This window comes from Balaenoptera acutorostrata, chromosome 5 (genome assembly GCF_949987535.1).
Source record: "Balaenoptera acutorostrata chromosome 5, mBalAcu1.1, whole genome shotgun sequence".
NCBI lineage: Eukaryota > Metazoa > Chordata > Mammalia > Artiodactyla > Balaenopteridae > Balaenoptera > Balaenoptera acutorostrata.
In genome coordinates, this window is record NC_080068.1 from 29,612,833 (window position 1) to 29,628,830 (window position 15,998).

A 15,998-nucleotide genomic window follows, 5' to 3' on the forward strand; every position below is an offset into this window, starting at 1 on the left:
ACCAGTTTGTCTGAAGCATGGATACCTTACCATCCTTTATGTCCCTTTACCCTCCTTCATTGATAATATAATTGCCTTAAATAATTCCTCTACATCCATTTAGAACCACAAGTGTTGTAATTTTTGTTTCAACCTTCATAGATAATTTGGAAAATTTATGAGCAGAAGGAAAGCCTGTTTTACTTACCCATGTTTTAATTTACTGTGCTGTTATTCCCTTCCAGATTTTCTAAGGTTTCTTCTTTTATCACATTGTTTCTGTTTAGAGAACTTACATTTTAGGATAGATCTGCTGGTGAAAAATTACCTTAGTTTTCTTTCACCTGAGAATGTCTTGATTTCCCCTTTATTCCTGAATGATATTTGTGTGAGGTTTGGGATTCTGGGCTGGCAGTTCTTTTCTTTCAGCATCTGATAATATTGTGCTACTTCCTTTTGAGATGCATTGTTTCCGAAAAGAAATCCACCATTGCTTGCAATTTTTCTCTGGTGCTTCAATTTTTTTTTTTTTTAGTACTGAGAAATTTACTTGTAATCATTACAGAAGGTACTTATATCAACATACCACACCACATTGTACACCTTAAATATATACAATTTTTAATTATGAATCATACCTCAGTAAAGTTGGAAAAAAGATAGTTTACTTTATCTCTTCTGTTCAGATTGGGTTATTTATATTTTTCTATCTTCCAGTTCACTGATTCTTTCCTCTGTCATATCCATTCTGCTTTGAGTCCATCCCCTGAACTTTTTGTTTTGTATTTTTGTATTGTTATTGTATTTTTCAGTTAAAATTTTTCAGTTAAAATTTTACTGTATTTTAACTTGTATTTTTCAGTTAAAATTATTGTATTTATTGTATTTTTATTGTATTTTTCGGTTATTGTATTCTTCAGTTAAAATTTTTCTGTGTGATTCTCCTTTATATCTTCTATTTCTTTGCTGAGGATCTCTACTTTTCCATTTGTTTCAAGCATGTTTATAATTTCTTATTTGAGCATTTTTATCACAGCTGCTTTGAAATCTTTGTCAGGCCATCTAACAGCTTTGTCATCTTGGTATTTGCATCTATTGATTGTCTTTTTCATTCAGCGTGAGAACTTCCTGGTTCTTGGTATGATGAGTGACTGTGAATTAAGAACTTGGACATTTTCTATTATGTTAGGAGAATGCACACTATTAAATCTTCTGTTTTAGCTGACTTTCCCTAAAACTGTTCTGGAAGGGAAGGGAAACGTGGTGCTGCCTCATTTCTTCTACACAGAGGTAGAAGCCTAGGTTCCCACTTAGCCTCAATTGATACCTGCTATGGTGAGGGCAGGCCTCCTCATTACTGTAAGTAATGAGGTGGAGTTCCAGGTTCCCATGAGGTGTCCACTGACAGTGCAAGGCCTTCTTACAAGATTGAAAGGATAAAATTCCCTACTTCTCTGACACCACTCTGGTGAAATTGATGGACCACACTGTTATAGCCTTTTAAAAATAAAACTCTAGGTTCTCCACTCAGCCTTTGCTGGCATGGGTAGCAGTGGGGCCACAGTTTTTGTATGGTATTTGACTGCAGCAGAGCAGTTAATATCTGAAAGTTTTCTGATTTCCTAGGCTGCCCCATTTCCTGGTCGTTTGGGTAGAAATATACTGCTTTTATAGGACTTTGTCTATAGTCACTGGCATTTCTAGGTTGCTGACTTTTCAGATTTAATTCTGAGATATATGAGGCAGAAAGAAAACCCAAGAGCTCACCACCATATCATGCCTCAAGTCCCAAGTTCCCTAGCAAGTCTGCCTTTTTTTTTTCTATCACTGGCTTTTTATGTTTATAAAATATGTTAAGTCCAAGGTTTTTAGTTGTACTTAGCAGGAGGAATAGGGAAAACACATCCGGATGTGGAAGTTCTTTAACTTTATTATAAATATTTGGGCTACAGTTTTTATCTTGAATGCCTTTGGGAACGTTACTTTGCTCATTATTCTATTTTTTCTTGTAATAATTCGTGTAAGACGTAACGACCGACCTCTTATGTTGTTCATGTTTCCGCGCAGTAAGTCTTCCTGTGCTCCTAGGGGGAGCCTCCTTTTTGGAGGAATGGAGTGAACCAGAACAAGTTTCTGAGTTCATAGTTGTAGGGCTAACATTTCTATCATTAATGACCAATAATTCAAAATATGCCCAGAGTTCTTTCTGAAATCTGCTTTCCCTTCTCTTCTCCCATTCTCATCTGAATCTTTTTTCTTTTCATTTGCCCAAGTGTCAATTTGATTCTACTTCCTATAGTTTCTCTTCAATATGGGGTTTTGTCTTGGAAGAAAATTTAAGCAGGTTGATTTTAAGAGTTCATAGAGCCTAGGCTGGCTCAGCATTGTCAAGTATCTATAAGTCTCCCTGTACTCATATATGCACACTGGAACATAAAAAGCTCTCTCTCTGTTTGAGCTGGTTTTCCCAGATTGGCTGAGTTTCCTTTCACTCCTGAGTGAGACCCTTTCTTTTGAGGGTGAGTATTTATTATCAATTTCAGGATTTTCTTCTGCAGTTTCAACCATGGCAATATTTTGCTGTAGTTTGGAGTTTTGGGGTACCTGGTCACCTAGTTTTGTTAAGATGTTACCCATGGGATTTTGGTCTTGTAATCCTTAGTTTCTATGTTTGTTTTGTGGTAGGATTCAAGTAGATTCAAACACTATACCACCACTTCCACCTGTCCTTCTTCAAACTCCTTCTTTAAAGAGGTATAAACTCCCTCCTCTATGTCATCCTGTTTCAAAGGTTCATTTGCTTTCACAGTTGAATCTACTCTTGCCAAAATCACCAATTACATCCTTGTAATTAAACTTGCTTTCCTGTGTCTTCTTTCACCACTCCAAATAATTTATTCAATTCTTCAGCTTAACAGTAGCATTCAATTCCTTGAATACACATCAGGGCCTTTGCACATGCTGGTATTTCTGGCTGGACATACTTTACTTTCCCCTCCCCAGGTTCCTTCAGTCTCAGTTTTCAATAAACATTCACCCATCCTTCAAGACTAGGTTGTGTCTCTCATATGCATTTCTTACTGTGTACTCAAGCTTGTAATAGCTATTAGAATAGTGTTTCACAATTGTCCACTTACCTCTCAACCCTCACCATAAATAATTCCTTTAAAGGTTGGAACTATGTTTTGTTCATCTCCATATCCTTAGTCATAGTGTAATCCATGGTACATTCCTTCAACAAATATTGAATGAATTAATGAAAGAAAAAGTAGTTCTTTTCTGAGCCTAGACTTTTCAGTATAAGTGTATGTTTGCAAATAATCTCATTTTTATTAATGGATGTGCTGTTTTATTGAACATAATGGTAATCATCTACACTGAAGCAAATTTATAATAACCCCAAGAAGTAAAATTAAAATCACCTGCTCTATAACCCCAATATTCAATAATAACTGCTGTTAAAATTTTTAGGTGATATTCTTCCAGTCCCTTTTCTGTGTGTGTTTATGTGTGTATAATGGGGGAAATCTTGAAAATATTAAATAATATATTTTTCATTTTACATGAGGCAGTATAAAATGAGACTTTTTCAAATATGAGGCAATGTAGTGCAGTGAAAAGTGTATAGACTGTGAAGTCAGAGTGCCTCAGTTCAAATCCTGATTCTACCACTTATAAGCTGTGTAAACATGGACTAGTTACATAACTTCTCTGTGCCTCAGTTCAGTAGTTAAATAGGGATAATCCATCCTGTGGGATTGCAATGAGGGCTAAATGAATTAATATTTGAGAAGTACTTAAAATAGTGCCTTGCACATAATCAGTGCTATAAAGGCACATGTTAAAGCCATAAAATAAATAATCATGATTCTCTACATGCTTCTCATCATAACATCTTGAAAAATAACATTATGTAGACAAAATCCCAGCCAGACTAGAAAGGAAATGAAAGAAAAAGAAAACACTTCTATGTCTGAAAGAAAGGGGAAGTTATAGGGTTAGAGCAAGGAGGTCAAATTCCAAACCTCCATGGATTAGGGGGAATAAACTGCAGAGACACTCAGATAAATATCAAAGAATAGCAGAACATCAAAGCTAGCACTCCACTCTTCCAGGTGTTGCTTGGGAGAGGCTGCAAACTCTCTCGGAAGCCTTGCCTTCAGCCTGGGGCCACATTCAATATGGTTTAACAGCAGTAGCACTGCACTATCAGAGGAAACTGTATAGAAAAGTCTTTCCCAGGTTGTATGTGGTATGAAGGAAACCAAGATGTTTTCTAATACTTCTACCCAGGGGGGAAGACTGGTGCCGTAAAAGAGACCTGGAATCTTAGGAAATAAATATTTCTGAGGTTCAGCAATTCAAGGCAGAGGCAAGAATGATTGATGACCAATAGTAGCAGGTGGTATCATAAGCCCAATTACCAGGTAGGACCAAGCATGTCAGTAACAGGTTCATGAGAAAGAGGCCAATGCCAAAAGCAAGTGGGATGACATCTCTTATGGTGATGAAAATGTAGGAAAATAGGCACCCTCATATCTAACAGAAGAGAATGCAAATTTATAGATTTATGGAGGGTAATTCTGAAAAATCTACAAAAATAACTTTAGTGTATCTATTGAACCAGACAACACACTTAAACATACAAAGATTTTCATGCAAGGTTAGTAAAATTTTACTGTATATGCAGATACTAAAAGACTGAAATCCAAAATATTAACAATAGTGGGGTTGGGGTGAAGGGGAATTTTTTTAAATTTGAATATCCTCATATGTTCTAAGTTTTCTACAAGCAACATCTATAGATTTTTATAATGAGGAAAAAGTCTTTATAAAAACTGTACTCTCTTACCTTTAATCAGCCTCTTCCAAGTTAAGGAAGCCATTTTTCTAGAAAGCCTTTCAATAAAAAGATAACCAAGTTTCCAAGCCTGTAAGCTGAGTGATCAGATGGTGATATTTAAGGTGCAATCACACCTTAAATTCAAACCAGAAATAGCCATTAGGTTCCCGAATGTTATTATTGTACTCATCACTTGCCATTTAACTATGTATAATTGACCATCCAGATCATTTATAAAAATGTTAATTTAGACACGTCAGAAGTAATTTATGGGACGTCACACTGTCAATATTTCTTTCTTCAGAAAAACACTGTATCTCTGCCGTTTTAAAAATATTTATTTATTTATTTACTTACGTATTTGGTTGCGCCGGGTCTTAGTTGCGGCAGGCGGGCTCCTTATTTGTGGCATGTGTGTGAGGGATCTAGTTCCCTGACCAGGGATTGAACCCGGGCCCTCTGCATTGGGAGCGTGGAGTCTTACCCACTGCACCACCAGGGAAGTTCTTGTATCTCTGCCTTTTATTTCTTGACAGGAAACAAAGACTTTATGGGGAGGAGGAACCCCTCAATCAAGGATGATTTAATTTTTCTTACTAAAGTTTATGAGTATTTTTCAAAGATTAAATAAATTATGTTTCCTGGTTTATCTTTATTCTCATGCTCATTTGGCCTCTTCAGATAATTCTAATAGAAATTATTCTGCAGATAAATCTTAGTTTTTGTTTTAATTTCGGTTGTAATGAGAGATTTTTTCATATACACTTATGTTGATTAAACCTCTTGGGAGAGTTTGGCATAGGAGAGATCCTCTTAAATGTTTTGAATTCATTATGTGAAATGAAACCATCTGTAACCTTTCCAAAGCAAAAACTCAAAGAACAGCCATCTGATAATGAAAGCAATAAAATTGGACATGAAAATATTGGTTGTGAACATAGTCTAAGAGAATCCTCACCTGGGAAGGTTCATAGACCCACTTAGTTTCTCCCCACTTCCATTAAGTCAAATGTGTCAAGCAAATGTAATCAGATTTGAGTGGCACTAATAACAAACTGCTGATTGGACCAGATTCTCAAAAGCTTTCAAGATTAGTCATCAAATAGCCAGAGACTAAAAACACTAGATATGATCAATCTGGGACAGGAAAGAAAGACCTAAGAAGTTATAATCAGTGACTTGAGCCATCCGGCCAGACTCTCCCTTCTTTTAAGTCATGGCTTGGTAACTTCATTAGCATTAAGCTTTGAGTTATCATTTTAAATAACGTGGAACATAGTATTTCTGTCATGAACAAGACAAAATAAAGGATAGCTGGAGATGTAGATTCTGCTCTTGGTACATGCTGTTGCATGTTGAGATTAAGACATGATGAAGCATTTACACATTTGACTTAGAGGTGACTCCGTACATAAACTTTTTAACAAATTCTGTTTGCAGACCTGCCAGTTGAAAATAAAAGTTCCCCTTTCCCCCAAAACAACATACAACATTCTGAAGATTTATGTGAATTATCATCATCCAACAGCAATAAGAATAATGTATTCATAAAGAGCTTTCTGGGTTTTGTAGCTCTTTTGTCTACAGGATTTCAGCAGTTTTAGACAGTGATCTAAAAATTTTCTCCTTCAATATCTTTCAAGTCTTGTTTCTCAAAGTTTGATCTCTGCACCATCAACAATGGAATCACCTGGAAGATTGTCAGAAATGCAGAATCTCAGGCTTACCCCAGACTTACTAAATAAGAATATGTGTTTAAACAACACCCCCTGGTGATTCATATGCACATTAAATGTTTGCATGCATCAGAATCAGCATAATTTAATCATTTATTAAACAAAATTCCTGGGTCTCACCTTGAGGCTTTGATTTACTAGGTCTGAAGCAGGAAAAAGAATTTGCATTTCTAACAAGTTCTCAGTGATGTTCATGCTGATGGTATGGAGACCACACTTTGAGGACAATTGCTTTTCACTGGAGGATGCTTTGTGTTGACCCCAGTTTGGTAATAAATCATTCATATTTTAAGATAAATGGTGAGTGGTAAGAATCTAAGTTTAGGCACATTCTGTTGAATAGCTACTAACTTGATTGGTTAAAATTATATTTGACCTTATGTCCACACAGAAACTTGCACACATGCTTATAGCAATTTTATTCACAATTATCAAAACTTGGAAGCAACCAAAATATTCTTCAGCAGTGAATGGGTAAGTAAATGATGGTATATCCAGGCAATGGAATACTATTCAGCTCTAAAAAGAAATGAGGTATCAAGCTGTGGAAAGACATGGAGGAATCTTAAATTCATATTGCTAAGTGAAAAAACCCAATCTGAAAAGGCTACATACTGTGTGATTCCAACTAGATGACATTCTGGAATTAGTAAAACTACAGTATGGGGCTTCCCTGGTGGTGCAGTGGTTGAGAATCTGCCTGCCAATGCAGGGGACACGGGTTCAAGCCCTGGTCTGGGAAGATCCCACATGCCGCAGAGCAACTAGGCCCGTGAGCCACAACTACTGAGCCTGTGCGTCTGGAGCCTGTGCTCCGCAACAAGAGAGGCCGCGATAGTGAGAGGCCCGCGCGCCGTGATGAAGAGTGGCCCCCACTTGCCGCAACTAGAGAAAGCCCTAGCACAGAAACGAAGACCCAACATAGCAATCAATCAATCAATAAAATCTTTAAAAAAAACAAAACAAAACTACGGTATGGAGATCATAAAAAGATCAGTGGTTGCCAGGGGTAGCAGGGAGAGGAGATGAATAGGCAGACCACAGAGGATTTTCAGGGCCGTGAAAATACTCTGTATGATATTATAATAATGGATATATATCATTATATATTTGTCCAAACCCATAGAATGTACAACACCAATACGGAACCCTAAGGTAAACTATGGACTTTGAGTGATTATGATGTGTCAGTGTTGGTTCATCCTTGGTAAAAAGAAAATGTACCGCTCTGCTGAGTGATGTTGATAATGGGAGAGGCTATACATGTATGGGGGCAGGGGGTATATGGGAAATCTCTGTACCTTCTTCTCAATTTTGCTGCAAACCTAAAAATTCTCTAAAACAATAAAGTCTTGATAGCTAGATGATGATGATAGTGATGCTGACGACGATGAAGATAAGAAGAAGATAGAAGTGTGTGTGTATTTGCATGTATATATATATAAATAACAATGACCCATACAACACATATATTTGGGGGGAGGGGCTGCTCAGCTCACCAGGATTCTCCCAATCACAGCAGCTGTGCTCCTTGTCCTATCTCTTGGCAATATGGATGCTGGAGCCAACGTCGAGATAATAGTCTCTATCTGCTCCAGTCAAATTCTCTCATCCAGAAATTTAAAAACATGAATAAAGACAAGGCCTCTATTTCCCACGCCTCCCCAGGCTCAGTTGTTTAGTTCTTTCACCCATACTGTAAGCTGCCAATATTATTCCAATAATCTATTCTTTTCCAAAGTTTGCAGAATTATCAGAAATGCTTTTATTCATAATTTATTTTCAAGAGTAATTTCCTCCATGCATCAATCTTTTGTTGGTTTTGCCTACCATTTCTGAATAAAGGCTCCATGAGCTAGTGACAGAGTATAAATAATGAAAACAGGCACCTCTTATGCAACACCAATGACCAACATCCTTGTTCCCTATTGTTCATTGTCTGTTGAATGAAGGTTCCCGTACCCTCTGGGAAGAGCCCAGACAGGGATTCTGTTGGTGTTGATACAATGCCTAGAACTGACAGTCACGGTGGAGCTCAGTTCTCACGCACCTTCGACTTTGTGGGTAGAGAACAGTCATAAACATGCTGGAAAGGGACTCCAGGAGAGCAGAGGAAGCAGCATGGAAATCAGCAAGGAAGGGGAAGGGTAGGGATTCCTGGAGCAGGAAAAATAATCCCTTGATCCAGCAGTTCAAATGAGGCCTCCTCCACTTGGAGGACTATGCCAACATTCCATCTTTGACATAAGTTTTGGTGCTTGGAAAAGATATTTTACCCTGAGCAGGAACTCAGGGTATGGCACTGCATCAATAATTGAAATTGAAAAGTGGTAGCTAGGGAATTCCCTGGCAGTCCAGTGGTTAGGACTCTGCTTTCACTGCCAGGGGCCGGGGTTCAATCCCTGGTTGAGGAACTAAGATCCCACATGCCAGGAGGTGCAGCCAAAAAAAAAAAGTGGTAACTATGTGAGGTGATGGATATGTTAATTACCTTGATTGTAGTGATCTCACAATGTATACATATATCAAAATATCAACTTGTACACCTTAAAAAGGTACCATTTTTTGTTGCCAATTATATCTCAATAAAGTGAAAAAAGAGAAAAATAATCATTGAACTGTTCTATGGGGGATTGCTAGACTGTATGCAGGATTCCTACAGGCAAAAATGGTCTGATTCACCACCACGACCACCATCGCCACCATAAAAGTTTTCAATGTTTAATCTCCTCAAGTTTTCAGAACATAACATTGTCTGGGTGAACAAGATATGGAGAAACAACACTCTCCCTTCCTCTGACTAGCACCACATTGAGGTCCACCATTAGCCTCAAATGAAATCCTCTAACTGGCCGTTTCTTCTTCTGAGGCTTGAAAACAGTCTGAACTCGTCAGTGCTGAAACCAACAGATAAATTCCTAGAAGGATGCACAAGCGTGGACCACATGCGTACCTAAGGAAGCAGGGGCTAGAGGCAGGTCTGTTTGTCTCAAATCCCAAGGTAGCTGTTTCTTCCTTTCCTTCCCTCACATGCTCACAGTTTTCTGGATGAAGAGGATTTGAAGACGAACTGTAACAGGGAAGGTGTAAACCCCTAAATCTCTGAATTTCCTCACAACTGAGAAAGTGATAGGAAGTTGTAGGCATCTTCATGGGACTTCAAGATGCCCGTGGGGCCCCTCAACATCTTTCTTGTTCCCCTCAGCTGGGATGGACCTGTTTCTACAGTCCCTGTTCTCCTGGTCTCCCCCAAATGGAGATGGGGCAGTTCCTCCCTTCCCAGAAGCTGGAGAATATCCAGCCTTCATCTGGAGGTAAGAATAAAAATAACCTGCAGCATGTAGCTGTTATCTCCCTATACCATCCAACGAATTCAAGAGGAGAAGTCCAACCAGAGCCTCTGGAGTCAGTGATTTGAAGAAGTACATTGCACTTTGCTTACCTGAAGGAAAGACTTAAGAATAAACACAAAGTAGATGAGAACTGCAAGAGAAACTAACCCGGATGTTAGCTGAGGCGTGTCTGGCCCCAAGAGAACTAAATGTAATTGATTCAAGCCCCTGTTTTCATGTGCTGAGCAAGCCCCAATCCTTCTCCAAGTCAACGATAACTTCCAGTGAAGGGAAGGGGGGAGTGCAGGAGACTAACATGTTTGGATCACCTCTGGCTACAACCTACTGCTTACTTAGTTTGCTGGTCACTTTACCATTTCAAAGGTGCTCTCTCTCTTCTGCGCTGCATCAACCCTTAGCAGAAAATCAGCATCTGTCTTAATTTCTTCACAAAGGCACAGGTACCTTCTCTCTCTCTCTCTCTCTCTCTCTCTCTCTCTCACACACACACACACACACACACACACACACACACACACACACACACCCCTTGCTAGGAAAATGAGTGAATTTGTTATATTTTAACAATTTTCCAGATTAGAGGAGAAACTTATAAAGATCTCCAAGGACCTCTCTACCAGGCATATTTCTAGAGCCACCTTGATCTTTATCTGATCCCTCGGCCTCAACCTATCTTGCTCATGCCACCTTGCTTCTTCCTTCTCTCTCCTGTTCACTTCTTCCCTCAAGAGCAAAAACATATTCCTTCTGCTGCCTCATGCGGAACAGTTTGGCATTCTCCTTCACTGAATTGGCTCCTGTCTTCACCACATCCTTGGGTCCCCACTACTACTCAAGCATAGAACCTGAGGGCAGTTGTTCTTAAGTGTGGTCACCAGAACCGTGGCACCAGCATCACCAGGGCACTTGTTGCAAATGAAAATTCTCCAACCCCACTTCAGACCTACTGCATCAGAAACTCTGAAGGTGGGCCCAGAAGTCTGTTTTAACACATCTGCCAGGCGATTCTGACGCATGCTTGAGAAGTTTGAGAAACATTGCTTCAGGGAATAGCAGTTAAAGGACTGGTGGAGGAAGAGCTGCCAACAAACGAGATGGAGAAAGAAAGTTTCCACAGTAGATTATTGTTTTCAATGGCACTGCCAACAAGTGCCTGGAAGGGAGGGAAGTTTCATCACCACCACCACCCCGCCCCTGTAATCTCCTGGCACTTTGTAGCTTTGAGACAAATGCCCCATCTCCCAATTCCCGCTAGATTGTTACACTCCTCCAACAAGTACCTTCATAAAAAAAGTCTGAACCTGCCAGTGGTTGCTCTAGGGTTGCCGTAGTTATTACATAGGCTGATGACATAAGCTTCAAAGATAGTATATTTATAATCAGAAAATATTTGTTAAAACTGGTCTGGCCAAAAAGTTCGTTCGGGTGATTTGTACGATGTTATGGAAAATCCCAAACCAACTTTTGGGCAACCCAATAGATACAAAATAAGGATAGGGTGATTGAGCACAAATACTGTGGAAACCAAACAGGATAGTTGACAGTGAGTGATTAGTTCTAGCTTTGTTTATATTATAAATCATAGACTCTCGTCTCTTTTTTTCTTTTTTTTTTAATGTAACTAAATTGGAGCACTGAGCAAATAATAGATTCAAAAGACAAACAGTTTTGGCTTCAAATTCTAACAATAAATCATCTCAGAGACTGGCCAGTGGATAATTATTTTGTGTCTCGGTCTAGCACAAAGTTTTTGGGTGACCTCCATCTATGGCCAAGGTCAATCATTGCAAATAAACCTCACAAAAGGTACCACATAGCCAGCAGCCTCAGGGGATAAAAAGACAAAGGAGTGTGTGGGATGGAAACTTGGAAGATCCCATGACCTAGGTTCTCCTCTACCCCAATTAGAAACAGCAAAAACAAACATCCTTCATAGTTGGGGCAACCAGTGATCTGTCTCCTGGCCTGACATTAATTGTCTCATGCCCATAATGCTGTTGTAATTATAAAATCAAAGGTGATCTGTAGGAATTTTCCATGACGTTTAAAATATTCTTTTGATTTTCTAACATATTTTATATGCCTTCCTACATACTGATGCTTGGATTAGTCATATATTGCTACACAGCAAATTACTGCAAAATTTAGTGGCTTAAGAAAACAAACGTATTATCTCACATTGTTTCTGGGTTCAGGAACCTGGGAGCAGCTTAGCTGAGCAATTGTGTTTCAGGCTCTCTCAAGAGATCTCAGTCAAGATGTCAGCTAAAGCCATAACAGAAAGCTTTACTGAGGCTGGAGGATTCACTTCCAAGATGGCATATTTGCATGGCTATTTGCAGGAAGCCTCAGTTTCTCAACACATGGGCTTCTCCATGTGGCTGATCACAGATGGCAGCTACCGTCCACCAAGTGAGTATTCCAACTCAGAGAGTGGCGCCCTCTACGACCTAGTCTCTGAAGTTGCATACTATTACTCCCACTTTATTGTTTTTGACAGAATTAGATCACTAAGAAGAGCCCACACCCAGTAGGATGGGATGGGAAGGGAGGAGTATCAAAGAATTTGTGGACACATCTAAAACCACCACAACATTTTAAAATATTTATTGGGTTTTTCTCCATGGATATTTCACACTCCTTCAAAAATTTTTTTTATAAAACTCGACCATAATCAGCAATTGTGATTGCATAAATCTACACATATAATGAAATAGCATAGAACTATACGTGTATTGTAAAACATGGATTTTGTGCGTTTGCTTGATATTTAAGTAAAAGGTACACGTGACTATTCTGTACCATCTTTGCAACTTCTTGTGACTCTGTAACTATCATATATCTGATAAAATAAAATTAGGACAGCTTGCTTAAAACCAGCCTACTTATGCAAGTGTACCTAAGACCTGAACTACCTCCATAAATTTTCTAGGCAGTCACTTTAAGCTAATTTTATCTTCAGTCTGTACAAGAGTGTGTGTGTGTGTCTATTTTGTCTTTAGTCTGTCTGTCTGTCTGTCTTATGGTGTAGCTGTGTTCCTGTTTCTGGTTCTACACCAACCAGCTTGACTGCATTATTATTAATTCAGCCTTTTATTCATGTGAATTTCAACATTAACTCCTCAAGTTTCCTCTGAAAACTTTAATGTATTTTCTTTCTGGGAAACACCTGGTTTTCTGATCTCTTCCTTGATATTGCTCATATTAAGAAGTTATCAGGCATATGTTATTTTTGTTTTTTTTTTAAATATTAGCCTGATAGTAATTATTTGCCCTTACAACTTAATATTTATAATAAGTAAGGAGAAAACAAATTAAGTTCACTTTTGTTAAAGTTTAGATAATTCAGATTTAATAAAAGCTATTGGCTGTATCACATAGGGAACTTTGCTCAACATTTTGTAATAACCTAAATGGGAAAAGAATTTGAAAAAGAACAGATACATGTATATGTATAACAGGATCACTTTGCTGTACATCTGAAACTAACACAACATTGTTAATCAACTATATTCCAATATAAAATTAAAATTAAAAATAATAATAATAAAAAGTTATGAGTCTACAGTAAATAACTCCATAAAACAGCAAAAAAGAAAATAAAGTTATTAGGTAAAGTTGTTGATATTTCTTATCCAGAGTATTATTAGAACTTTTAAGAAATGCTTATTTTTAAATAATCTTTTGCTTGTAAAAAACATTATAAAGAAATAAGTTAAATATTTAAAGTGATTATTTCAGGTGACATAATTTACTTTAATTTTCTTCTTTATCAAAAATATCTTATTTTCCAAAAAAAAAAAAAAAAAAAAAAATATCTTATTTTCCAAATTTGCTAGAGCAAGCATGTATTACTTTTCAAATCAGAAAGTATATTCTTGAAAACACTGATGTATTTAGTTTTATGTAATAATAGTCATATAAAAATAACATGCTCAGCAAAATGATTGAAAGGAAATACATCCAAATGCCAACAGTGACACATTTGTGTTGAGTTACTGGTGATATTGTCTTCTATTTTTCCAATTTATTACATTTTGCATAATGAGCATTTATTAATTTTGTATGGACGAGGTAATATAAAACATACCACTGCCTCCCATGATTTATGCTTCTCAAATACCAGATTAGCAGTAGTTGCATTTTATGAAATCTTGGCTCTGGCTGTCAACAGAAGAGTTTGCCAGCAGACAGAGGTTTACAAGATTTTAGTCACTGAACAAGGAGAAAGGAGCAAATAAGCAAACCCATAAAGAACTTTAGCAACTACAAAAGAAATCAAGTCAAGCATACACTAGTTTACAAGTGACAATATATGACTCTCCACAGAGATTATTCATAACACAAATAGTTCCTCTTACCTTCTTCCAATATCAATACAAGCAGCTCAGAGCAAAGAGAAGGAGCTGACATGGAGGTGGTTAAAGAGAAGGATGACTTTTTTAAAAATACAGGTTACCGTAGACTCAGGATCAATGAGTATTCACCTTTCAGACAGTGCAATTTATACAAAAAACTACAAGGGCTCTAACACCAAAAAGAGTTTTGAAAGCCTTAACACCTGCTCCCTGATGCCAGACACCCAAACTCAAAATGCAAAACACTATACATAAGAAGGAAATATAATCATCAGAGGAAAGCAACTGTTGAATCAATATTGAGTGGAGAAAAAAAAAACTTGTAATAATGGTTCAGTTTCAAAAGAATAACACTGGCTGTCAGTTCGCAAACTGGCCCCCACACAGAGAGGGCAAGGGGAGACCAAAGAAAGAGGCAGACCTCTCCAGATCAGTAGGTGGCAGGTTTACTAATCAAGGGAACTTACATCCGAGGCTTGGCTTGGGTGGCCTCCAGATGAGCAGATCTCTGCACCCGCCTGCCAGACTCTTAGAAGTTTATATAGAAGGCTTAACTGGGTTCAATCACATATTTAGTCCAGATGGTCTTGACAACACCTAATTCTCTCAAGGCTGAGTCTTTGAAACAGCTGCTAATGTGGAAATGGTGGGTGGAACATACATTCCAAATACGGGAAAGGGTGAGGAGCCTCTGACTGCCCAAGTCCATCTTGAGGATCAACTGGAGGTCACATCCTCTCCATGACCTCCTCCAACAGTGGCTAAGTTAAAACTTAGTTACAACTTTGTATATCCTTATCTTGATTTTCTCAATCATAGTAGACCTTGATGAAAATAAAACAATTTTAAGTAAAATGAATTGAAGATAATAAGTGCTGATTTATCATTTATTGATCCTTTTCTGCCTTAGTCTGGGTTTCCCAGAAAGTAGAATAGAAGGCAAAAGGCTATGCCACTCTTTTATTAGAGAGTACAATCCTAGGAAAGCAGGAGTGAGGGAAAGGGGAAAAGTCAAAGAGGAGGGAAAGGAAATGCAAGTAGTTTATACAGCTTCTTGGATCATTCTGTCTTCTGTAACCATCTTCCAACAGGCTGTATAAATTACTATCTCAGAACAATCCATCCAAGGGGAGAAAGGAGGAAAAGTTTACCCACTGGGTAACATCTCTTACTGAACAAAGTTTTTCCCCACTGACATTGGCTCCCCTGTACCTCTGGGTTGCACATGCATGGGGACCAAGTGGGTCCTGCAGTCTCACACTTCAGTAGCAACAAGAGCATCACAGGATTAGAGATGCATAGGCATAAAGCAAAGAAATGTAATACTTTTCCCTTGTGAAATCAGTGGTTGCAACAGTTCAGTGCAACAAGTGCCCAAAGACTCTAGAAAGAGGCAAAACCAAAAGATCTGAGATACATAAAAGGTGTCTGATACATCCCACCCCCTTGCATTGCTCAATACTCTCACATAATATACAACTCCTATATGATAATTTAGGCTTCCATTATTGTTAAAACAAAATGTCCGCACTTGTCATCTGAGTGAAAGATACAAGCCTAATTAGTCACAGAGTCCTTTTCCAAATGGTGACCACTTTGGAACTGAATAAAAATGAAAACACAACATAGAAAAAGTGTGGGATCCAGCGAAGCTAACATTTAGAGGGAAATTTATAGCAGTAAAGGCCCATATTAGAAAAAAAGAAAGCTCTCAAATCACTACACTCAA

The 15,998-nt window shown here is 38.1% G+C and overlaps 1 long non-coding RNA gene across 3 annotated transcripts in view; it reads right to left on the bottom strand.

The window, feature by feature from the left end:
* Positions 1–14,851, bottom strand: part of LOC130708196 (uncharacterized) — a 269,377-nt gene extending 254,526 nt beyond the window's left edge. For all 3 annotated transcript variants that reach the window (XR_009008285.1, XR_009008283.1, XR_009008284.1), the window contains exon 1: positions 14,737–14,851. This is a non-coding gene — a long non-coding RNA (uncharacterized LOC130708196). The remainder of the gene's footprint in view (positions 1–14,736) is intronic.
* Between the last annotated feature and the right edge of the window lie 1,147 nt (positions 14,852–15,998).